The sequence below is a fragment of the Rattus norvegicus genome, chromosome 3, assembly GCF_021556685.1.
Source record: "Rattus norvegicus strain SHRSP/BbbUtx chromosome 3, alternate assembly SHRSP_T2T, whole genome shotgun sequence".
Lineage (NCBI taxonomy): Eukaryota > Metazoa > Chordata > Mammalia > Rodentia > Muridae > Rattus > Rattus norvegicus.
Window position 1 is genome coordinate 136,615,264 of NC_141536.1, and position 27,474 is coordinate 136,642,737.

The 27,474-nt window shown below is 37.8% G+C and overlaps 1 pseudogene; it reads right to left on the reverse strand.

Annotated features, from left to right (window-relative positions):
- Window positions 1–594: 594 nt before the first annotated feature.
- LOC148006556 (eukaryotic translation initiation factor 1 pseudogene) lies at window positions 595–27,474 on the reverse strand (annotated as a pseudogene).

Consider the following 27,474-nt stretch of genomic DNA (forward strand, 5'->3'; position numbering starts at 1 on the left):
CCCTTGTAAGTTTAACTGATATCAGGCTGATCTTACCCTTCATGTTTCATCATCCCTTCGTTAGTATAGATCTGCCTAAAAAGAATGCCCTAGTGTTGAGGTAATGTCCATGACTTCTCTAGGAAGTTGGCCCTTCCTGATTTCTGCCTACCTGATCAGACACCAGGGGTTATTTTTATGGCCACAGACTCCATCTTGTGACATGGTTGGGGCAGTTACCCATACTCTTGGTCAACTGAGCTGTTCAAATGGTGATACTCTTCTAGGGTAGGGGTCTCTATCAAGGGAGTCCCAAGGAACTTTTCGTCAGACAGCCTCTGGGCAGTTCTTGTCTTTCCTGAAACCCTGTTATTGCTTTTTTTCAGGGTAGAAACTGTCAGGGATTGCTGCTTAACCTGTGTAAATGAGGGACTTCAAGACCTGGCTTTTTTCAGTTTATTGCATGAAGGAGTTATACTAGTCCAAATTAAAAGTGGACCCTAAATGAATACATTAGACAAGCTGTGAGGTTTCTAAACTCGTGACAAGGGACAGAAGGGAAGTTCTACTCATTGCAAGGAAATCTTCACTTAAGCTTCAGAGAGCCACAAGCACTTAAAATCCATAAATCTTCAGCTGATTGTCCTTAGCCAGTCCAATTTCTATCAGGAACTGTCATATATTCTTGTTCTGGTCATCTTGTAACTGAATTATTTCTCCATATTCTGCATGTTCAATTACAGTACCATTGCCAGCAAATTTCTTCTTAGATGCCTTCACTAGTTTCTTTCTTTAAATTTTTTATTAGATATATTTCTTTTCTTATATTTCAAATGTTATTCCCTGTCTGAGTTTCCTGTCCACAGCCCTCTTCTCCTCCACTCCCCCTCACCCATAGAGATATTCACTCTATACATTGTCCTTATTGCCCTCACCCTCATATTCCCCTGCACTGGGGTTCCCACCTTGACAGGACCTATGGCTTCCCCTTCGCCTGATGTCCCAACAAGGCTATTCTCTGCTAAATATAAAGTTGGAGCCCTGGGTCAGTCCATGTATAGTCTTTCTGTAGTTGTTTAGTCCCTGGAAGCTCTGGTGTATTGGCATTGTGGTTTTTATGGGGTTGCAAGCTCCTTCAACTCTTTCAATACTTCCTCTAAATTCCCGAAGGGTGTCCTGTTCTCAGTTCACTGGTGTGCTGCTAGTACTTACCTTTGCATTGGACATGCTCTTGAAATGTATCTCAGGAGAGATCTATATCCGGTCCCTTTCAGCATGTACTGTTTAGCTTCATCAATCGTACCTAGATTTGGTGGCTGTAAATATATGGTCCACATGTGGGGTAGGTTTGAATGGCCATTCCTTCTGTCACTGCTCTACACTTTGCTTCCACAACCCCTCCCATGGATAATTTGTTCCCCTTCTAAGGAGTATGATCATCCGTATTTTTGTCCTCCTTCTTGAGCTTCCTGTGGTCTGTGGATTGCATCTTGGGTAATTCGAGATTTTTGGCTAATATCCACTTAACAATGTTTGCATACCAAGTGTGACTTTTTGTGATTGAGTTACCTCACTCAGGATGATATTTTTTTTTCTTCATCATTATTAACTTCAGTATTTCAATATTTTCATTTCAATTGTTATTCCCTTTCCTGGTTTCTGGGCCAACATCCCCCTAACCCTTTCTCCTCCCCTTATCTATGTGTGTTCCCCTCCCCATCCTCAGCCCATTACCATCTTCCCCCAACAATCACGTTCACTGGGGGTTCAGTCTTGGCAGGACCAAGGGCTTCCCTTTCCACTGGTGCTCTTACTAGGCTATTCATTGCTACCTATGAGGTTGGAGCCCAGGGTCAGTCCATGTATAGTCTTTGGGTAGTGGCTTAGTCCCTGGAAGCTCTGGTTGGTTGGCATTTTTGTTCATATGGAGTATCAAGCCCCTTCAAGCTTTTTCAGGCCTTTCTAAGATTCCTTCAACGGGGGTCCCGTTCTCAGTTCAGTGGTTTAATGATTGCATTCGCCTATGTATTTGCTGTATTCTGGCTGTGTCTCTCAGGAGAGATCTACATCCGGTTCCTGTTGGCCTGTACTTCTTTGCTTCATCCATCTTACATAGTTTGGTGGTTGTAAATTTATGGGCCACATGTGGGGCTGACTCTAAATGGGTGTTCCTTTTGCCTCTGTTAACTTTGGCTCCCTATTCCCGCCCAAGGGTATTCTTGTTCCCCTTTTGAAGAAGAGTGAATCATTCACATTTTGTTCATCCTTCTTGAGTTTCATGTGTTCTGTGCATCTAGGGTAATTGGAGCATTTGGGCTAATATCCACTTACCAATGGGTTCATACCATGTGTGTTTTTCTGTGATTGGTTTACCTCACTCGGGATGGCACTTTCTAGTTCATTACATTTGTCTATGAATTTCATGATGTCATTGTTTTCGATTGCTAATTAGTACTCCATTTTGTAGATGTACCACATTTTTAATCAATTCCTCTGTTGAATGGCATCTGGCTTCTTTCCAGCTTCTGCCTGTTATAAATAATGCTACTATGAACATCGTGGAGCAGCATGAGTCTTTGTTGTTTATTGGAGCATCTTTTAGGAATATGTCCATGAGAAGTATAGCTGGGTTCTGAGTAACTGAAATGTCCTATTCTGAGGAACATCCAGAATGATTGGCAGACTGGTTGTACCAGTTTGTAATCCCACCAACAATGAAGGAGTGCTCCCCCTTCTCCACATCCTCCATAGCATCTGCTGTCTTCTTAGTTTTTGATCCTAGCCACTCTGTCTGGTGTGAGGTGGAATCTCAGGGTATTTGATTTGCATTTCCCTGATGACTAAGGATGTTGAATGTTTCTTAAGGTACCTTTTGGCCTTTGATAATGCTCAGCTGAGAATGTTTTGTTTAGCCCTGTACTGCATTTTTAATAGGGCTATTTGATTCTCTGGAGTCTATCTTCTTGAGTTCTTTGTATATTTTGGACGTTAGCTGTCTATCAGATGTAGTAGCATTGATAAAGATTTTTTCCCAATCTATTGGTTGCCATTTTGTCCTTATAATAGTGTCTTTTGCCTTACAGAAGCTTTGCAGTTTCATGAGGTCCCATTTGTTGATTCTTAATCTTACAACATAATTCCTTGGTGGTTTTTTCAGGAAATATTCCCCAGTGCCCACGTGTTCAAGACTCTTTCCCAATTTTTCTCTTAGTTTGAGTGTATCTGGTTTGATGTGTAGGTACTTGATCCACTTGGACATAAGCTTTGTACATGGTGATAAGAACGGTTAGATTTGCAATCTTCTACATGTTGACTCTCATTTAACCAGCACCATTTGTTGAAACTGCTATCTTTCTCCCATTGGATGGTTTTAGCTTCTTTTTCAAAGATCAAGTGACCATAGGTTTGTGGGTTCATTTCTGTGTCTTCAATTCTCTTCCACTGATCTATCTGCCTGTTGCTGTGCCAATAACATACCGTTTTTATGACGACTGCTCTGTAATACTGCTTGAAGTCAGGGATGTTGAGTCCTCGAGAAGTCCTTTTATTATTGATGATAGTATTCATTCTCCTGGGTTTTTTTTTTTAATTCCAGATGAATTTGCAAATTGCTCTTTCTATCGCTATAGAGAATTGATTAAGACTTTTGATGGGGATTGCATTGAATCTGCATATTGTTTTTGGCAAAATGGTCACCTTTACTATATTAGTCCTATCTATCCATGAGCATGGAAGCTTTTCCATCTTCGGATATCTTCCTCAATTTCTTTCTTCAGTTGTTTTAAGTTCTTGTCATACAGATCTTTCCCTCGCTTGAAATTTTTTATTATTGGGGACTATTATGAAGTATGTCATTTCCCTAATTTCTTTCTCAGCCTGTTTATCCTTTGAGTAGAGGAAGGCTACTGATTTGTTTGCATCAATTTTATACCCTGACAGTTTGGTGAGGTTGTTTAACTAGTTTCTTTTTATTGTAATCATCAGTGAACCCTTGGACCATTGTAAGGGTCTTCCTGTTTCTCTGTTGAATTCTTATAAGGAAATAATCCTCAGTTCCAGCAGGAAACAGATCATCACCCTTACTTGCATCATCAAACGGGTTTAAAGAGGGGAGGTTCTGTATAGCAGACCTACAATATGATTCCTTTCCTTTGTGGAAATTACCTGCTGAAGGCAGCTGTGGGAGAAGGCAGGTTGGGGTGGGGGTTTAGGGGTGGGGCTTAGTGTTGGGAAGCAGGGGGTTTGAGGGAGAGGCAGCTGAGTCCTCTGCATCACCTCAGTGACTAGGGTCCATAATTATTATTTTTAAGGTCTGGGTATTGACAAATTTGAAGTGTTGTAGACCCCAAATATATGTAGATACTTTTTTTTGACTCTTGTCTAATTTCATAAAGGTATCAAAATACACACTCAAGAGTGGAAGACACTGGTGAACTCAGGACACACAGAGGCAGAATTCCTCTAGGACCGGGCACTCCCTGTGTTTACCAGGAGTCCCACACCCGTGGATCCCGGCCCGCAGCAGCTCTCTGCTCCCAGACCCCATGGGAGAGAGACCTCACCGCCTGGTCAGGTGGGCACTCCTGAGGCTGCAGAGCAGAAGAGAACACCAAAACTGCCCACAACTGCCCACATCCCTGGCCCAAGAGGAAACTGTATAAGGCCTCTGGGTTCCCATAGGGGAGGGCCCAGGAGCGGCAGGACCCCTGCGCCTGAGACACCGCCGCCAGAACCTGAAGGAACAGACCGGATAAACAGTTCTCTGCACCCAAATCCCGTGGGAGGGAGAGCTAAACCTTCAGAGAGGCAGACACGCCTGGGAAGCCAGAAGAAACTGCACACTGCACACATTGCTGATTCCAGAGGAAAACACCAAACTCCATCTGGAACCCTGGTGCACTGAAGCTCCCAGAAACGTCAGCGCAGATCTTCTTGGTTGCTGCCGCTGCAGAGAGCTCGTGGGCAGTATCCCGCGAGCAAAATTGAGCCTTGGGACCACAGGTAAGACCAACTTTTCTGCTGCAAGTGGCCTGCCTGGTGAACTCAAGACACAGGCCCACAGGAACAGCTGAAGACCTGTAGAGAGGAAAAACTACACGCCCGAAAGCAGAACACTCTGTCCCCATAACAGGCTAAAAGAAAACAGGAAAACAGGTCTACAGCACTCCTGACACACAGGCTTATAGGACAGTCTAGCCACTGTCAGAAATAGCAGAACAAAGCAACACTAGAGATAATCTGATTGTGAGAAGCACAGGAACCCAAGCAACAGAAACCAAGACTACATGGCACCATCGGAGCCCAGTTCTCCCATCAAAACAAACATGGAATATCCAAACACACCAGAAAAGCAAGATCTAGTTTCAAAATCATATTTGATCATGACGCTGGAGGACTTCAAGAAAGACATGAAGAACTCCCCTAGAGAACAAGTAGAAGCCTACAGAGAGGAATCTCAAAAATCCCTGTAAGAATTCCAGGAAATCATAAATAAACAAGTAGAAGCCCATAGAGAGGAGTCACAAAAATCCCTGAAAGAATTCCAGGAAAACACAATCAAACAGCTGAAGGAATTAAAAATGGAAATAGAAGCAATCAAGAAAGAACACATGGAAACAACCCTGGATATAGAAAACCAAAAGAAGTGACAAGGAGCTGTAGATACGAACTTCACCAACAGAATACAAGAGATGGAAGAGAGAATCTCAGGCGCAGAAGATTCCATAGAAATCATTGACTCAACTGTCAAAGATAATGTAAAGTGGAAAAAGCTACTGGTCCAAAACATACAGGAAATCCAGGACCCAATGAGAAGATCAAACCTAAGGATAATAGGTATAGAAAAGAGTGAAGACTCCCAGCTCAAAGGACCAGTAAATATCTTCAACAAAATCATAGAAGAAAACTTCCCTAACCTAAAAAAAGAGATACCCATAGGCATACAAGAAGCCTACAGAACTCCAAATAGATTGGACCAGAAAAGAAACACCTCCCATCACATAATAGTCAAAACACCAAACGCACAAAATAAAGAAAGAATATTAAAAGCAGTAAGGGGAAAAAGGTCAAGTAACATATAAAGGAAGACCCATCAGAATCACACCAGACTTTTCTCCAGAAACTATGAAGGCCAGAAGATCCTGGACTGATGTCATACAGCCCCTAAGAGAACACAAATGCCAGCCCAGGTTACTGTATCCTGCAAAACTCTCAATTAACATAGATGGAGAAACCAAGATATTCCATGACAAAACCAAATTTACACAATATCTTTCTACAAATCCAGCACTACAAAGGATAATAAATGGTAAAGCCGAACATAAGGAGGTAGGCTATACCCTAGAAGAAGCAGGAAACTAATCGTCTTGGCAACAAAACAATGAGAAGAAAAGCACACAAACATAACCACACATCCAAATATGAATATAACAGGAAGCAATAATCACTATTCCTTAATATCTCTCAACATCAATGGCCTCAACTCCCCAATAAAAAGACATAGATTAACAAACTGGATACGCAAAGAGGACCCTGCATTCTGCTGCCTACAGGAAACACACCTCAGAGAGAAAGACAGACACTACCTCAGAGTGAAAGGTTGGAAAACAAATTTCCAAGCAAATGGTCAGAAGAAGCAAGCTGGAGTAGCCATTCTAATATCAAATAAAATCAATTTTCAACTAAAAGTCATCAAAAAAGATAAGGAAGGACACTTCATATTCATCAAAGGAAAAATCCACAAACATGAACTCTCAATCCTAAATATATATGCCCCAAATACAAGGGCACCTACATACGTAAAAGAAACCTTACTAAAGCTCAAAACACACATTGCACCCCACACAATAATAGTAGGAGATTTCAACACCCCACTCTCATCAATGGACAGATCATGGAAACAGAAATTAAACAGAGACGTAGACAGACTAAGAGAAGTCATGAGCCAAATGGACTTAACAGATATTTATAGAACATTCTATCCTAAAGCAAAAGGATATACCTTCTTCTCAGCTCCTCATGGTACTTTCTCCAAAATTGACCATATAATTGGTCCAAAAACGGGCCTCAACAGGTACAGAAAGATAGAAATAATCCCATGCGTGCTATCGGACCACCACAGCCTAAAACTGGTCTTCAATAACAATAAGGGAAGAATGCCCACATATACGTGGAAATTGAACAATGCTCTACTCAATGATAACCTGGTCAAGGAAGAAATAAAGAAAGACATTAAAGACTTTAGAATTTAATGAAAATGAAGGTACAACATACCCAAACTTATGGGACACAATGAAAGCTGTGCTACGAGGAAAACTCATAGCTCTGAGTGTCTACAGAAAGAAACAGGAGAGAGCATATGTCACCAGCTTGACAGCACACCTAAAAGCTCTAGAACAAAAAGAAGCAAATACACCCAGGAGGAGTAGAAGGCAGGAAATAATCAAACTCAGAGCTGAAATCAACCAAGAAGAAACAAAAACGACCATAGGAAGAATCAACAGAACCAAAAGTTGCTTCTTTGAGAAAATCAACAAGATAGATAAACCCTTAGCCAGACTAATGAGAAGACACAGAGAGTGTGTCCAAATTAACAAAATCAGAAATGAAAAGGGAGACATAACTACAGATTCAGAGGAAATTCAAAAAATCATCAGATATTACTATAAAAGCCTATATTCAACAAAACTTGAAAATCTGCAGGAAATGGACAATTTCCTAGACAGATACCAGGTACCGAAGTTAAATCAGGAACAGATAAACCAGTTAAACAACCCCATAACTCCTAAGGAAATAGAAACAGTCATTAAAGGTCTCCCAACCAAAAAGAGCCCAGGTCCACACGGGTTTAGTGCAGAATTCTATCAGACCTTCATAGAAGACCTCATACCAATATTATCCAATCTATTCCACAAAATTGAAACAGATGGAGCATTACCGAATTCCTTCTATGAAGCCACAATTACTCTTATACCTAAACCTCACAAAGACCCAACAAAGAAAGAGAACTTCAGACCAATTTCCCTTATGAATATCGACGCAAAAATACTCAATAAAATTCTAGCAAACCGAATCCAAGAGCACATCAAGACAATCATCCACCATGATCAAGTAGGCTTCATCCCAGGCATGCAGGGATGGTTTAATATACGGAAAAACCATCAACGTGATTCATTATATAAACAAACTGAAAGAACAAAACCACATGATCACTTCATTAGATGCTGAGAAAGCATTTGACAAAATTCAACACCCCTTCATGATAAAAGTCCTGGAAAGAATAGGAATTAAAGCCCATACCTAAACATAGTAAAAGCCATATACAGCAAACCAGTTGCTAACATTAAACTAAATGGAGAGAAACTTGAAGCAATCCCACTAAAATCAGGGACTAGACAAGGCTGCCCACTCTCTCCCTACTTATTCAATATAGTTCTTGAAGTTCTAGCCAGAGCAATCAGACAACGAAAAAAGATCAAAGGGATACAGATCGGAAAAGAAGAGGTCAAAATATCACTATTTGCAGATGATATGATAGTATATTTAAGTGATCCCAAAAGTTCCACCAGAGAACTACTAAAGCTGATAAACAACTTCAGCAAAGTGGCTGTGTATAAAATTAACTCAAATAAATCAGTTGCCTTCCTCTATACAAAAGAGAAACAAGCCGAGAAAGAAATTAGGGAAACGACACCCTTCATAATAGACCCAAATAATATAAAGTACCTCGGTGTGACTTTAACCAAGCAAGTAAAAGATCTGTACAATAAGAACTTCAAGACACTGAGGAAAGAAATTGAAGAAGACCTCAGAAGATGGAAAGATCTCCCATGCTCATGGATTGGCAGGATTAATATAGTAAAAATGGCCATTTTACCAAAAGCAATCTACAGATTCAATGCAATCCCCATCAAAATACCAATCCAATTCTTCAAAGAGTTAGACAGAACAATTTGCAAATTCATCTGGAATAACAAAAAACCCAGGATAGCTAAAGCTATCCTCAACAATAAAAGGACTTCAGGGGGAATCACTATCCCTGAACTCAAGCAGTATTACAGAGCAATAGTGATAAAAACTGCATGGTATTGGTACAGAGACAGACAGATAGACCAATGGAATAGAATTGAAGACCCAGAAATGAACCCACACACCTATGGTCACTTGATTTTTGACAAAGGAGCCAAAACCATCCAATGGAAAAAAGATAGCATTTTCAGCAAATGGTGCTGGTTCAACTGGAGGGCAACATGTAGAAGAATGCAGATCGATCCATGCTTATCACCCTGTACAAAGCTTAAGTCCAAGTGGATCAAGGACCTCCACATCAAACCAGACACACTCAAACTAATAGAAGAAAAACTAGGGAAGCATCTGGAACACATGGGCACTGGAAAAAATTTCCTAAACAAAACACCAATGGCTTATGCTCTAAGATCAAGAATCGACAAATGGGATCTCATAAAACTGCAAAGCTTCTGTAAGGCAAAGGACACTGTGGTTAGGACAGAACGGCAACCAACAGATTGGGAAAAGATCTTTACCAACCTACAACAGATAGAGGCCTTATACAAAGAACTCAAGAAGTTAGACCACAAGGTGACAAATCACCCTATTAAAAAATGGGGTTCATAGCTAAACAAAGAATTTACAGCTGAGGAATGCCGAATTTCTGAAAAAAACCTAAAGAAATGTTCAACATCTTTAGTCATAAGGGAAATGCAAATTAAAACAACCCTGAGATTTCACCTCATGCCAGTTAGAATGGCTAAGATCAAAAACTCAGGTGACAGCAAATGCTGGTGAGGATGCGGAGAAAGAGGAACAATTCCTCCATTGTTGGTGGGGTTGCAGACTGGTACAACCATTCTGGAAATCAGTCTGGAGGATCCTCAGACAATTGGACATTGAACTGCCTGAGGATCCAGCTATACCTCTCTTGGGCATATACCCAAAAGATGCCCCAACATATAAAAAAGACACGTGCTCCACTATGTTCATCACAGCCTTATTTATAATAGCCAGAAGCTGGAAAAGACCCAGATCCCCTTCAACAGAGGAATGGATACAGAAAATGTGGTACATCTACACAATGGATTATTACTCAGCTATCAAAAACAACGAGTTTATGAAATTCGTAGGCAAATGGTTGGAACTGGAAAATATCATCCTGAGTGAGCTAACCCAATCACAGAAAGACATACATGGTATGCACTCATTGATACGTGGCTATTAGCCCAAATGCTTGAATTACCCTAGATGCCTAGAACAAATGAAACTCAAGACGGATGATCAAATTGTGAATGCTTCACTCCTTCTTTAAAAGGGGAACAAGAATACCCTTGGCAGGGAATAGAGAGGCAAAGATTAAAACAGAGACTGAAAGAACACCTATTCAGAGCCTGCCCCACATGTGGCCCATACATATACAGCCACCCATATAGACAAGATCGATGAAGCAAAGAAGTGCAGACCGACAGGAGCCGGATGTAGATCGCTCCTGAGAGACACAGCCAGAATACAGCAAATACAGAGGCGAATGCCAGCAGCAAACACTGAACTGAGAATAGGACCCCCGTTGAAGGAATCAGAGAACGAACTGGAAGAGCTTGAAGGGGCTCAAGACCCCACATGTACAACAATGCCAAGCAACCAGAGCTTCCAGGGACTAAGCCACTACCTAAAGACTATACATGGACTGACCGTGGACTCTGACCTCATAGGTAACAATGAATATCGTAGTAAGAGCACCAGTGGAAGGTGAAGCCCTGGGTCCTGCTAAGACTGAACCCCCAGTGAACTAGACTGTTGGGGGGAGGGCGGCAATGGGGGGAGGGTGGGGAGGGGAACACCCATAAGGAAGGGGAGGGAGGAGGGGGATGTTTGCCCGGAAACCGGGAAAGCGAATAACACTCGAAATGTATATAAGAAATACTCAAGTTAATAAAAAAAAAAAAAGGAGTGGAAGACAAACACTTTACATCTGATTGGTCATCGAGTCATTGCAAAACATCTTTTGGTGTTTCCTTTTCTTTTTAAAATAACTCTGTGCCTGTCTTTCCTTCCTTCTTTCTTTCTTTCTTTCTTTCTTTCTTTCTTTCTTTCTTCCTTTCTTGATGCTTTTCCATAGATACTGTTTTTCTTTTTTGGATTTTTTAAAAAATATTTTTATTCAAATTTTGATATCTATTTCAAATGTTATTCCCTTTCTTGGTTTGCCATCCATAGTCCCCTTGTCCCCCCTCTCATCTTCCATCCCACTTCTTCTATGAGGTTATTCCTGCTTTTGAAAACCCCAGTCCCTTCCAGCCTCCCAATCCTGACATTCCCCTACATTGGGGAATACAGCCCTGGCAGGACCAAGGGCTTCTCCTCACATTGGTGCCCAACAAGGCATACAGAACTTCAAATAGGAACAAAAAATAAATTCCTCACATCACAAAATGGTCAAAACCCTAAATGCACAAAACAAAGAAAGATATTTAAACAGTAAGGGATGACAGTAAATTAACGTACAAAGGCAGACCTATAAGAATTACACCAGACTTCTCACAGTGGCTATGAGAGCCAGAAAATCCTAGGCAGATGTCATCCAGATGCTAAGAGAAGGCAAATGCCAGCACAGGCTACTATGTCTAGCAAAACTCTCAAATAACCTTGATGGAGAAACCAAGATAATCCAAGAGTAAAGCAAATTGTCACCATAACATTCTTCAAATCCAGCCCACAAAATATAATAGATGGAAAACTCCAACACAGTGAGGAAAACTACACACTAGAAGAAGCAGGAAAGTAATCTTCTTGCAAGAAAACCAAAAGAAGAGAGTCACACAAACATAATTCTACCTCTAACAAGGAAAATAACAGGAAGGAACAATAACTATTCCTTAATATTTCTTAAGATCAATCAACCCAATTCCCCAAGAAAAAGATATCGACTACCATACATGGTATGTAAAAAGACCCAGCATTTTGCTGCATACAGGAAACAACCTCAAACACAAAGAGAGGTACTAACTCAGAGTAAAAGACTGGAAAACCAATTTCCACAGAAATGGTTCAAAGAAACAAGCTAGTGTATCCATTCTAATATCAAATAAAATTGAGGTTCAACCAAAAGAAAATGAATGACATTTCATATTCATCAAAAAATTCCACCAGGTTGAACTCTCAGTCTTGAATATGTTCCAAATGCAAGGTCACCTACATTCATAAAGGAAACCTTAATAAAGCTCTTAGCACCCATTGTACCTTACACCATAATAGAGGGAGACTTCAATATACTACTCTCATCAATGGTCAGATCATGGAGGCTAAATGGAAACATATAGAAACTAAGAGATGATGAACCAAATGTATTTAACAGATATCTATAGAACACTTCATCCTAAAGGAAAATACCTTTTCTCAGTACGTCATGGTACCTTCTCTAAAATAGTCCATAAAATTGGACACAAAACAGGACTCAACAGATACAGGAAGATTCTAACGATTACATTCACACTGTGAGATCACCACGGACTAAGGCTGCTTTTCAAAAACAACAAAAATGACAGAAAGCCCTCATATACATGGAAGTTGAACAAAGATCTACTCAATGATAATTTGGTCAGGGAAGAAATAATGAAAGAAATAAAAGACGTTTTGGAAATTAATGGACAGGAAGAAACAACATACCCAAACTTATGGGACATGATGAAAGCAGTGCTAAGAGAAAAACTCATAGGTCTGAGTGCCTTCAAAAAGGAAAATGAGCAAGCAAACATTAGCAGTTTAACAGTACACCTAAAAGCTCTAGCACAAATAGAAACCAATACACCCAAGAGGAGTAGAAGGCAGGAATTAATCAAATTCATGGCAGACAACAACCAAGTAGAAACAAAAAGTAATATCTAAATAATCAACAAACCCAGTAGCTGGTTCTTTGAGAAAATCGACAATATAGATAAACCCTTAGTCAGCCTAACCAAAAGGCACAGAGTGTGTATCCAATTTAATAAAATCAGAAACGAAGAGGGAGACATAACAACACAATCTGAGGAAATTCAGAAAACCATCAAATTGTACTACAAAACCCTATAATCACCAAACTGGAAAATATGGATGAAATGGTAATTTTCTAGACAGATTCCAGTTTCCAAAGTTAAATCAGGATTAGATAAATTATCTAGGCTGTCCGATAATTCCTAAAGAAATATAAGCACTTCTTAAAATCTTCTGACCCAAGAAAGCACAGGGCCAGATGGGTTTAGGGCAGAATTCTCATAGACTTTCTGGAAGACCTCATACCAATATTGCCCAAACTATTACATAAAATAGAAACAGAAGAATCACCACCCAATTCCTTCGTTAAAGCCACAATTACGCTTATAGTTAAACCAAAGAAAGACCCAACACAGAAAGAGAACTTCAGACAAATTCCCTTTATGAGTACCCATGCAAAAAATACTCAATAAAATCTTGCAAACTGAATCCAAGAAAACAGCCCAATCTTATTGATTACTCCTGAAAGGTAAGCTAGCCTTTCTCTATCGATTTTATTCTATTTCAAGTTAAAATACAGTGAATTAGAACACCAGAAAATGTAGATTTTTTTCGCATATGACCATTCTATCTTAAATACAGTGCATAGGTCTATCTATGTTCTACAAATTTTTGCATGGCATCATTAAATAAGGAAATTTACTGTATTTACATGGTTCGTCTCTCCCTCTAGATTGATGCTTTTTAAATAATATTGTTGTATTTGCCTTTTAATCTGTATTAACATTCATTGACTTTATTTCGTCGCATTCAATTAATTTTTCTCTCTTGCTTCTCTTCATGTGCTTTTATTACACTTGTTCTTTCAAATTGAGTTTCTTTGATATTCAGTCAAGTAATCAGTAGATCCCTCTTATCACCTTTCCTCGTACTAGTCCACCATTCAGGTAACTATCTACAGGCTGATTCAGAAAACTTTTATCTCTGTGTATTGAAGTTAGACCTGAGGTTTTTCCTCTGTCACATCAAACTTTCTTTCTTCAGCAATTTATATTTCTTTTAATTTTTATGTCTTTGAATGGGATATTTTTCACAGTTATAATACGTTTTCTTTCTCAAACTTAGTCTCTTTGGAACAACATATTCAAAGTTAGTGATGACATGTAATCTTTCATTTGAATCAATTTAACTGTAAGTCTGAGGTTCATAGATCCTGGCTCTTTGTCATAAGAAAAGGTGATACTTTTTCCTTAAATAAGCTTTCTCTGGAGAGCCTTATCAGCTTACACTGCATACCTTAGACTTAGCAAGAGGCAGACAACCAGGGAGATGTCTTAATCCCCCTCCTTTTCAGGCTTTCTTTGTTTGTGTATAGTTACAAGTGTGATTGTGTCCCAAAGACAAGAGTGAAGTCCATAGACCCTCGAGTTATGAGACAGCAACCAAAGTAGAAAAGACAATGCTCTGGTTAAAGAAGGAGTTTTTAGACAATAAGATGCTTTTGTCTAGAAAATAAGACCATGTGCCCATGGGCTAAAAATGATGGTAAAGATAAAAGATTTGAATTGCAAACTTAGCGACCTCTTCTTCATCCCAGGCTTGGAATTGTATCTATCACGTAACATCATTTATTCCAATGTCAATTGGGAGTTAACTTTCAGAAAAAGTTAAGTTTATGATGTAATATTTGGTTGTGCCTATGGCTGGAACTTCTGATTCAGGACTGTCCTGTCTGAATCTCATTTTGCTGTAGATATTGCTACCATCTCCTATGATCTATAGAATATCCTGATTCTCTTATTAATTAAGTGTTTTCCAAGTACTGTTGTTCAAAGGTGTCTATTGATAAATTTTAGTTGTATGGTTTATGTTCAGGATCAGAGCAAGAAATATAAAAAATGGCAAGGATCTATAATATACTTTAGTCATGACTTCCTCAGAACTGAATCTGGAACTTTGCAGAATAGAGGACAATACATGTAAGGCAATTAAAACTGTCTGCTCTGTACTATAGTTTTCTAGGTAATGCTAGCTACACCTACCAAATATATGCCGGTTTCTATTATTTTTATTTCCTGTCTCCCCATCATCTCCATTCCAAAGAATCCTTCCTTTCATTTCACTCCATAGAGGACTCCTAACATGTATTCTGGTTTCTCAGATTGTGCCTTTCCCAAATACCCTTGCCTTTCTTTCCTACATGCAAAGTTCACATTAAAATGCTTCTGTAAACAGAGGACTTGATCATCCTCAAAGGCTTATAACTTCACATTATTTGTAGGGAAAAAATTGAAGGCTTGGAATTAAGACATGTGGTCCTGATTTTTCAGATCTAACCCCTTGACACCTGGATCAAAAATTTCAGTCCCTCACACTACTATTATATCAGGAGCAGTAGGAAGTACCAACTTGCTCTGTCCAAATTTTCTTGTCAAATAAACTGAGAGTTTGTCTATCATAGAAAATGTAATGTTCCCATTCAGTATTCATGAGTGCCAATCTCTTTAGTCAACCTTGCCTAGAGTTCTTCCACAGCCTAACCCCTCAGGACCCAGATACAAAGGAAAGATAATTGGGCTTTTGTAATACCTCATCAGGGAAGTCAGAAGATATTTTAAGTGAAACAATTATACTTAATATTTACTAATTAATGATGAATATTTCAAACTCTCAAATCTCTTAGTCCTGTATTTTTGTATTCATATTTATAGCATTGATAGTATTTTAGTACTAATTTTTTATGTCAGATAAAGCACTAAATGTGCATTATCCATACTTACAGTCTTAATAGTTGTCTTTAAGTTGTGTGATTTCTAAATATTTCCTGGTATTGATACACATTTAAGGGGAGTATACAAACTCTTTGTATGCACAAGATGATACATTCAAGTAGGTAAAATTTGGAACTGACCTTGCCCCACAGGTCACTATACTCAGATTTCTTGGGGGAGAGAGATGGACTCTAAGAAGTGCACAGGGGTGATGACCACTTCTGTTCACATTACTGGCCCAAGAGGAACCAGCCAGAAGCAGTTTGGATGTTGGAACCTAGGAACAATCAGGAACAGGTTTTCTCTGGTTTCTGCCTGTGCCTGGAGCTGAAAGCTGGTCCAGGAGCACTGACAAAGGTTAGATCAGAAGTAAGACCACCACTTCTGCTCTGAGGGACCATCCTGGATACCTCAGAACATAGGAATTGTAAAGCAGTCTGGGAAATGTTCCCTCCACATTGTGGTTTCTCTCAGAGCTGACCTTGTTACACATCTCCGCTGGGGAGAGAGCTGGACTCTGAAATGATGATAATCCTGAGAGCACACGTCAAACCACCACTTTTGCCCCCCCCCCCTTTCTGGGCCTAGGGGAATCAGACTGGAGACATTTGGACAGAGGCACCAAACAACAGTCTTGGACAGGATACTTTTGGTTTCTGCCTGGGCCCAGATCTGACATTGTGACACAGCTCTCTATACCCAGATCTCAGTGGAAATAGTCAGTCTCCAGGAGTGCTAAAATAGAGGCTTACATGAGTGTCAAGCTATATTAAGAGATAGCAAGACCAGCTAACAGCAGAGATAACCAGATGGCAAGAGGCGTGTGTAGTACCATAAAGAACAGAAATCAACACTACTTGGGAACATCAGAACACAGTTCTCCCACCAGAGCAAATATTGGATATCCCAACGCACCAGAAAAGCAAGATTTGTATTTAAAAATCATATCTCATGAAGAAGATAGAGGACTTTAAGTAGGGCATAAATAACTCTCATAAAGATATACAGGACAACACAGGTGAACTAGTAGAAGTCCTTAAAGGAAACACAAAAATCCTTTAAGAAATGATAGGAAAGCAACCAAGCTGGTGAAGGAATTGAACAATACCATACAGGATTTAAAATAATAATAGAAACAATAAAGAAAACACAAAGGAGACAACCCTGGATATATAAAACCTAGGAAAGAGATCAGGAGACATAGGTGCAAACATCAGCAACAGAATTCAAGATAGAAGACAGAAGCTCAGGGGCAGAATATACCTTAGAAAACATTGACATTACCATCAAAGATAATGTAAATTGCAATAACTAACCCAAAACATGCAGGAAATTCAGGACACATTAAGAAGGACCAGGAAGTATCCTTAACAAAATTATAGGAAAAAAACTTCCCTAACCTAAAGAAAGATGCCCACAGACATACAAGATACCAACAGCACTCCAAATAGATTGGACCAGAAAAGAAATTCCTCCCTTCACATAATAATCAAAACAGCGAATGCACAAAACAAAGAAACATATTAAAAGCAGTAAGGAATAACGTCAAGTAACATATGAAGGCAGACCTAACAGAATTACACCAGACATCTCAGCGGAGATTATGAAAGTCAGAAGTTCCTGGGCAGATGTCATGCAGACCCCAAGAGAAGACAAAAGCCAGCCCAGGCTACTATGTCCAGAAAAACTCTCAACTAACATAGATGGAGAAATCAAAATATTCTAAGAGAAAACCAAATTTGCTCAATATCTATCCACAAATCCGGCTCTACAAAGAATAATAGATGGAAAACTCTGACACCAGGTGGGAAACTACATTCTAGGAAAATCCAGAGAATAATCTTGCAACATACCCAAAAGAAGTGAGCCACACAAACATAATTCCGCTTCTAACAACACACATAACCGGAGACAACAATCTCTATTTAATAATATCCCTGAACATAAATGGACTCAATTTCATAAAAAAAGACATAGATTAACTGTCCGGATATTTAATGAGATATTTTGATGCAACATTTTGATGCATAGATAAAACACACCTCAGTGACAAAGACAGACGCTATTCAGAGTAAAAGGCAGGAGAACAATTTTCCTAGCAAGTAGTCCCAAGACACAAGCAGGAGTAGCCATTCTAATATTCAATAAAATATACTTTCTATCAAAGTTATCATAAAAGATAAGGAAGGACACTTCATATTCATATCATTAGAGGAAAAATCCTCTAAGATAAACTCTTAATACTGAATATTTATGTTTCAGATGAAAGGGCATCTATAATCACAATAGAAATCTTAATAAAGTTCAAAGCACACATTGTACACATTGTAAGGGCAAAAAATAGTTTGAGACTTCAACACACCATTCCCTGCAATGGACTGATCGCGGAATGAGAATCTAAACAGAGACATAGAGAAACTAACAAAAGTTATGAAACAAATGGATTCAAAAGATATCTATAACACTTTTCATCCTAACAGAAAAGGATATCCTTTTTTCCTCAGCAAATCATAATATCTTCTTTAAACCTGACCTTATAATTGGTGATAAAACAGGCTTCAACTGATACAAGACGATTGAAGTAATGCCATGCATCATTTCAAATCACCACGGACTGAATTATTTTTTTTAAATAACAACAAGAACAACAGAAAGCTCATGATCACATGCAAGCTGAGCAATGTTACATTCAATGATAACTTTGGGAAGACATTATAAACTTTTTAGAATTTAATGCAAATGAATGTACAACATACCCAAACTTATGGGTCACAATAAAAGGATTAAAAAGAGGAAAGTTTATAGCTCTATGTGCCTCTAAAAAATAGAGAAAGCTTACACTAGTGGCTTGACAGAACATATAAAAGCTCTAGAAGAAAAGAAGCCAATACACCCAAGAAAAGTAGAAGGCAGGAAATAATCAAAATCACTGTTAAACCAAGTAGAAGCAAAAAGGACTATACAAAGAACAACAAAATGAGAAGGTTTTTCTTTGAGAAAATGAAGAAGATAGATAAACCCTCAGCCAGACTAACCAGAGCTCACAGAGGGAATCCAAATTAACAAAATAAGAAATGAAAGGGAGATTTAACAGAAACTGAAGAAATTTATAAATCATCAGATCCTACTGCAAAAGCCTATATTCAACAAAACTGGAAACTCTGGATGAAATGGACAATATTCTACACAGATACGAGATTTCAAAATTAAATCAGGATCAGATAAAGCATCTAAACAGTTCCATAACTAAGAAAGTAATAGAAGCAGTTATTAAGAATGTCTCAACAAAAAAGCAGAGGACCAGGTATGCTTAGTGCCAAATACTCTCAGACCTTCATAGAATACCTCATACCAACTATTCCATAGAATAGAAATAGAAGGAACATTATATATTCCTACTATGAAGCCACAATTAAAATTATACCTAAACTACACAAAGAAATAATAACTTCAGGCCAATTTCCTTTATGAATTCTTAAAAAAAAGTACTTAATAAAGTACTTAATAAAAAGTACTTAATAAAATTCATAGGCAGATGGAATGAACTATAAAATATCATCCTGAATGTGGTTACTCAACCACAGAAAAACACACTTGGTATGCACTCATTGATAAGTGAATATTATCCAAAAAGTTCAAATTACCCAAGATGCAATCTAAAGACCACAGGAAGCTCAAGAAGAAAGATGACAAAATGCAGATGTTCTCAATCCTTCTTAAAAGGGGGAAAATATTCATAAGAAGGGACATGGAAGCAAAGTTTAGAGCAGTGACTCATGGAATGGCCACTCAGAGCCTGAGATATATATGTATATATATATATATGTATATATATATATGTATATATATATATGTATATATATATATAAAATTTAAAAAAAACTAGTTAAGATTGATGAAGCTAAAAAAGGCATTAGGAAAGGGAATGGATATAGGCCTCTCCTGAGAGACACATCCAGAGCATGTCCAATACAGAGGTCAATACTAGCAGCAAACAACCGATTAGAGAATAGGACCCCCTTGGCAGGAATTAGAGGAAGTATTGAAAGAGTTGAAGGAGCTTGCAACCCCATAAAAACAACAATGCCAACCAAACAGAACTTGCAAAGACTAAACAATTACCAAAAGTCTATACATGGTCTGATCCAGGGCTCCAACTAGAGATGTTGCAGAGAATAGCCTTGTTGGGCACCAGTGGAAGGGAAAGCCCTTGGTCTTGCCAAGGTTGGACCCCTAGTGCATGGGAAAATTGGGTAGGGCAATAAGGGGTTTTTATAGGGGAAATACCCATATGGGGGAGGGTGATGGGGGGGGGAATGGGGGCTTTTGGACAGGAAACCTGGAGGGGGAATAATCTTTGAAATGTAAGTAAAGATATATATGTTAAAAAAATTTTAAAAAATTCTCACAAACAGAATCCAAGAACATATCAAAATGATCATGCATCATGATGAAATAGGCTTCATCCCATGGATGCACATATGTTAAAATACAGAAATCCATCAAAGTAATCCAGTATATAAACAAATTCAAATGAAAAAACACATGACCATCTCATTAGATGCTGAGAAAGCATTTGAAAAAATTCAACACCCCTTCATTTTAAAAGTCTTGGAAATATAAGGAGAATAAGGATTATACCTAAACATAGTAAAAGCGATATATAGCAAACCTGAAGGCAACATCAAACTAAATGGAGAGAAACTTGAAGCAATCCCACTAACATCAGGAACTAGACAAGGCTGCCTACACTCTCCCTACCTATTCATCATAGTACTAGATGTCCTATTCTGAGGAATCAGAGAACGAACTCAGGTCAACTGACACAAATATGAAAGGAAGGAGTTAAAAAAAATCACTATTTGCAGATGACATGATAGTATACATAAGTGTTCAGAAAAGTTCTACTAGAGACCTCTTAAGCTTAATATACAACTTCAGCAAATTAGCTGGATATAATATTTGCTCAAAAATGTGTAGCCTTCATTACTCAAAGGATTAACAAGCTGTAAAAGAAATTAGAGAAAAGACACCCTCACAGTATTCATAAATAATATGAAATTCCTTGGTGTGACCCTAACCAATCACGTGAAAGATATGTATGACAAAACTTTAAGTCTCTGAAGAAAGGAATTGAAGAAGATCTCAGAAAATGGATAGATCTCCAATGTTCATGGATTGGGAGGAATAATATTTTGTAAATGGACATTTGGCAAAAAAAAATCTGCAGTTTCAATGCAGTGTCCATCAAAATTCCAAATCAAGTTTTCATAGTGTTAGAAAGAGCAATTTGCATATTCATTTTGAATAACAAAATAGCAACAACCAAAAAAAAAAAAAAGCGAGAATAGCTATAACTATCATTAACAGTAGAACAACTTCTGGGGAAATCAAAATCCTCAATCTCAATCTGCATTATAGACCAATAGTGATAATAACTTTAAAGAACTGGTACAGAGACAGGCTGTTAGATCATTGGAATAGATTTGAAGACCCAGAAATGAACCCACAAACTTATGGTCACTTGATCTTCAACAAAGAGCTAAATCCATCTAGTGGATAAAAGATAGCACTTTTTGTATGGTGCTGGTTCAACTGACTCTCAGCATGGAAAAAATGCACATTGGTCCATCCCTATCTCCATGTTCAACTCTTAACTATATGTGGACCTAGGACCTCCACATAAGACAGATACACTCAAATAAACACAGTAAATTGGGGAAGGGCCTTGACCACATGTACCCTGGTGAAAAAGTTCTTGAAGAGAACAATAGTGACTCATGTTCTAAGATCAGAATTGAGAAATGGTATTTCCTAAAATTGCAAAGCTTATGTTAGGCAAAGGAAAATGTCTCTAGGACAAAATGGCAACCAAAAGATTGGGAAAATATCTTCACCAATCCTACACCTGATAGTGGGCTAAGATCCCACTAGACAAGGCTGCCTACCCTCTCCCTACCTATTCATAATAGTGGGCTGATAGTGGGCTAAAAAATAAAGAAGGTAAACACCAGAGAATCAAATAACACTAATAAAAATGGAGTACAGAGTTAAACAAAGAATTCTCAGCAAAGGAATATGGAATGACTGAAAAGTATTAAAGGGAATGTTCAACATCAGGGAAATGCAATTCAAAACAACAGTAAGATTCTACTTCACACCAGACATAATGGTTAGATCAAAATGTCAGGTGACAACAGATGCTGGAAAGGATGTGGAAAAAGAGGATCACTCCTCCATTGTTGGGATTCTAGAAAATAAGACACATTAGCATGGTGTCCATCTGCTAAAGATGATGCTAAAGGAAAAGGGTTTGAATTGCCAACTCAGTGACATCTTTCATGGCTGAAGATTTGATTTGTATCTATAACATGTGATAAGTTATTCTAAAGACAGTTGGGGGATAATTTTCAAAAAATATCTGGTGTAATATCTGGTTGTGCTGATGGCTGGAACTTCTTAGTCAGGACTGTCCTGTCTGAATCTCATTTTGTTGTTGATATGAAAACAATCTTTAATGATCTATAGAATATCCTGCTTCTGCTATTAATTCAGTACTGGTGTTCAGTATTAATTTTCAGTACTGCTGTCCCTGTGTGTCTGTTGATAGGTTTTGGTTGTATGGTTTATGTGAACTACAAAATACTTTAGTCATGTTTTGTTCAGAAAGCTTTGGCTGAACCGAGGACACTACATCTAAGGGAATTAAAATTGTCTCCTCAGTACTATAGATATCTGGGCAATGTTAGATACCCCTACCAAATATAACTCTGATTTATGTTATTTTACTATCCTGTCTTCCCATCATCTCCCGATATCCTTCCACAACCAAAGAATCTTTCCTTTCATGTCATTCCTTAAAGGGTTCCTAGCACATAGTCTGGTTTCTCATCCTGGGCACTTTCCCAAATATGCATGCCATTCTTTGTTACATACAAAATTCAAATTAAAATGCTTCTGTAAATACAGCAACTGGATGTCTATCCTCTATGGCTTATAATCTCAATTTGTTTCTAGGGAAAACATTTGAAGACTTAGATTTAATGACTAGGGTCCTAATTGTTTAGATCTATCCAATTGACACATGGATCAAAAATTCTAGTCCTTTGTAGTGCTATTATATCTGGGGTAGCGGAAGTCCCATCTTGTTCTGTAATTCTTGTCACATCAACTGAGAATTTATCTATGGTAGAAAAATAAGAAGTGTTCCCATTTCAGTACTCATGAGCACCAATCCCTTTAGTCAACATTGTCTAAAGTTCTTCCAAAGCATAACTCCTTAGGTCCCAGATATATAGGGCAGATACTTGGGCTTTTGGTGATACCTCATCAGTGAAGTCAGAAGATATTTTAACTGATAATTAAATATTTACTAGTACAAGGTGAATATTTCAAACTCTCAAATATCTTAATCCTGTACTTTTTGTATTGATATCTATGGTATTAACAGTATTTTTGTACTAATTTTGAGCTCTGGATCTCCATTATCTATCCGTACAGTCTCAATACATGTCTTTACATTATCTGCTTTGCTAAATATTTCCTGGAGTTAGGGATTCTCATTTAAGGGGAGGAGTTAAACTCTTTATATGTACGTGATAAGTTTGAGGGGATACAATTCTTTTCCTCTTTCTGACTTTGTTTTCTTCTAACCATACTTAGGAAATATTTGTTGGCCTTTCTTTCTCATATTAATCATTGCTATAGAGAGTTGTCCAGGCCATTGTTTTCCTATTCATCTGTCTCCGAAATAATAGAATAAATTTCTAAAATGTCCAAATTTGTACATATTACATATCCCTAAATCTAGCTTGATTCATGCTTTTCCATTCTGTTGCCATCTGTGTATTGAGACTTGACTCCTCTTGTCAAGTGATAGTGTTATCTCTGTTCTTGGGTTTGGATCATTGGAACAATTTCCCTCATGCTCCTTTGAGAAAGAAAGACATACATCTTTATTTTAAATCTCAGCTGTCTTTTTTCTAAGACATGCCCATTTTATCCTAGAAGCTTTTTGGAAAACAAGAACTGCCAGAGAATCATGAACATTGGAAATCTTGTCTTGGTGGAGACTTGATCTCTGAGTATTTTCAGAATGTTTCCATACAGAATATGCGATTTCTTGGAGCAATTGTTTTCTAAAATATGCCTTCATTAGACAGTAGATGTGGTTTGCAGATTTCCTACAAACTTCACATATTATTTCATATTTTAGTATTGAACAACTTTTCCCTTTTCAGTTTAGACCTCAAAGATAATTGTGGCAAGTAATAAGTATGTTATTGATGTATTTGTATTGTGTATGGATTTTTCTGCCAAATAAATTAAGTTATCACACCCACAATTAATCTCATTGAAGTTCTTAGTACTCAGAACAAACACAGCAGTATTCTTTGCCAGAATATAACTGCAGTGGCCACTAAAACATTTCTTATTGTTAGCATTTTTCTCTTCTGACATTCCATGAGTCAGGCTTTGACTGTTCAAAACTCTTACTCAAATCTTCAATAGACAACATAGAAAGGAGTGTTCTACTTTCTGGATTTATCAATATCAGTCCAAACATTCTTTTAACATTGTTCAGAGTTCGTCATAGTTCTAACCCCCATGGGCCTTGAGATGTCATAGGACCTTGGGTAACATTGTATCAGGAAGGCTAGAAAAGATATTTCCTGAATATGTTTTGTACTAGAATATACTTCAATGTATTCTGCAAATTCTGAAGCATATAACTCTTTTAATACTGGCTTGAATGATGTTAATATTTTAATGTTAATATATAATGTCAGCAACAACACTGTCTGTGGCTTATTTTGAAGAAGAATTCCTAATGCTTCTGAGTTTATAGACTTCTGACTTTATAGACATATAGCTGTATTTGTGAATCATACATAATTGGATGTCTTTCTAAATACATTCTGCAATTGATACATAGGTAAGATCATGTGAGAGACGTTGTCCAACTCTATCTGCATCATCAGAACTTCACGTAGAAAACTTCTTTTACTGTTTCTGTGTATGTTTTCCTTTAGTCACAGTTAAGATCTACTTGATGTACAAAGATTCTTTGGTTTATTAATCCTTACACTGGGCAGATTATCAGTTTATATATTACCAAATGAATTCTCTTGGCTCTTGATGAGCAAATGTTTGTGGGCATATCTCATTAAAATCTCCACTGGTTAGCCACAGGTTTCTGATTTTAAGGCAGGAATTTACAGATAAACAAATTCAACAATTATTTTCATTCATTACCTGTAACCTTGTATTAGGAGTGTGCCCTATCTATAAACCTAGTAGCTTTCAGTGACTGCTTTGATTACTGATGATGTCCAGCAAATTATAAACTTTAATATCCAAGGTAATAACATTTTACATGATTTCTTTGTAATTTCAAACTGTTCCTTTAGAATCAATATACTATTCTCAACGGCAAAGTAAGAGAAGTTAGTCTGAAGAAGTATTAGAACCCACAAGAGTGCCATATTTATCCCATCAGTCAACAACACCCAGACATGACCTGCAAGCCAAGTTGTGAAAGCTATTGCAGTGGATATTGTCAGTGCGTTGTTTCCTATAGTGTCACAGTGGTAATTTTGACAGAAATACTAGGCCAAGATATACTACTTTCTTAGGCTCCCTTTTCTTCAAATGCATGTGCAGAGCAGGTAGTCAAGGCTGGTACACTAGTTAACATACAAAGTACCTTCTGTATGTTATCACTGTGTATATTGCTATCAGCATCTTATTGCTCTCCTCTTCAGCGGAATGGTAAATTCTGAAGTTGATCAATGGTTTGATAATTCCAGCTTCTATGGTGATCCATTACACAGAGGGTGTCTCTGTATTATATAATAAAAATTATAGTGTATTCTGAATTATTCTTGGGTCATTGTGTACCTAAACAATAATCACAATAATAACAATGATGAGAATAACAACAAAGTGCTTCCAATTTCTATATTCAGATCTTGTGTACAAGAAACTTTCTGAAATCAAGTGTTTCAGGAATTATTTCTTTTGATATTGGCTGATGTTCCAGATACTAATGTTCTTATTTACAGCTACTATTGCTATGGTGAATGAACTAGATCAAAAGCGACTTGAGGAGAAAAGGCTTTATTTGATGTATACTTTGATAGTATCATCCACCACTGTCAGAAAAGCAAAACAGGAACACAAACAGTAAAGGTACATGGATACAAGAGGTTATGAATAGGCTATGGAGAGTTGATGCTTTCTAACTTGCAACCAATGGCTTGCTTTATCTTCTTCTTATAGAATCCATGATTCTGCAGGTAGTTGTGGGCACATCCTCAAAGGGATAGTTCTTTCTCTTCATGCTGTTATAAATAAAATATCCTGCAAATTTTCATTTAGCTTGATCTTATTAAAGAGATATTTTTCTGTACTGGGACTTCCCTCTCTCCAATAAAATTAATTTGTTCCAAGTTTCAGTAAAATTAACCAGCAGACATATTGCTTTCTCAAGGAATCATTTTCACGTGTATTTATCACAACAACCTTCTCTTTTGTGTACACTGTATGTAAGAGCTATGTTTCGTGAATTCTCCAATGAGTTTGCCATAGTCTTTTACCTATCATTAAAGTTATTTTCTGTTTCAGACACATCTTCTCTAACACATCATTAGTGTTTTCTTTATGGCATTTTTGTTTTTCTCTATGTAATCTTCATTAAACATGGCTATTGCATCACACTCTATTCAGTGTCCCTCAAATCCACTTTTCTGTTTACAACACTTGCCCTTCCAAATGTATCATACTATGGTTGTTTACACCACTCTGCACTTCATGTTAATATCTGCAAGCTGAGTCAGACAATTTTGAATTCCTCTGTGTAAGAGGTTAGCATCTGTTCTGCCTTCTGTCACATCCAAACATCTCTATCTTTACAGTTTGATTTTTCTCATGTATCTTAAGTTGTTTGGATTCTAGTATGGGATCTTTACCACAGATTTAATATGAGCTGTCTTTTAAACTTTCAGATGGGAAACTACTGTATGCGTCTAATCTTTCATTCAATTTAGCTTCATGTCAGAAGATAGAAGAAGAAGATGAATATCCCTCTTCTGTTCCTGTGACTCCCTACACAAGCAAACTCCTTTTGATCAAAATTACCCACCTAAGTTAAATATCATATTATAAATGCCTGCAGCCATATAACATGTAATGTGTCTTAGGTGTCCTTTTTCAACACATTTTATGTATTTTAGGAGTTTGTTACAACTGGGCTAATACTCTCCCACAGATGTATATGAGTGAAGTCTAGAGACTTCAGAGAGATTCACTACCATCCAAAACATTTTATTCAATAGAAAAGAAGGTAGAATGGACTGCTGTTTGTTTGTTTCTGGGGAACAATTGTTGTATAATGGCTTCAGCACAAAGCCAAGCTGAAGGCATCTAGAAATAGCAGAGCTCTGCTAAGAAAATTTTCTTGATTTGTTCAGACATGATGGTGGAGCTTCACCAGAGGTATTAACATACTTAGCAAGCAAAAGGTGCCACTCTTTATAATGCTGAGCAAGGCTAGAAACATGATCCAAATGTTCCCGTCGTATCTTTTCTTTTTTCTATTTCTTATAGCCATCATCATCAAATCTCTGTCCATACCAAAACTACTCCTCATCTCAGGTTATCCTCTAAAGTAACCTACCACATCTTCAGGTTCCTCAGATCTGCCACTTCCTGCTTGTCCAGAGCTTTCTTCTTGGCTTACCAT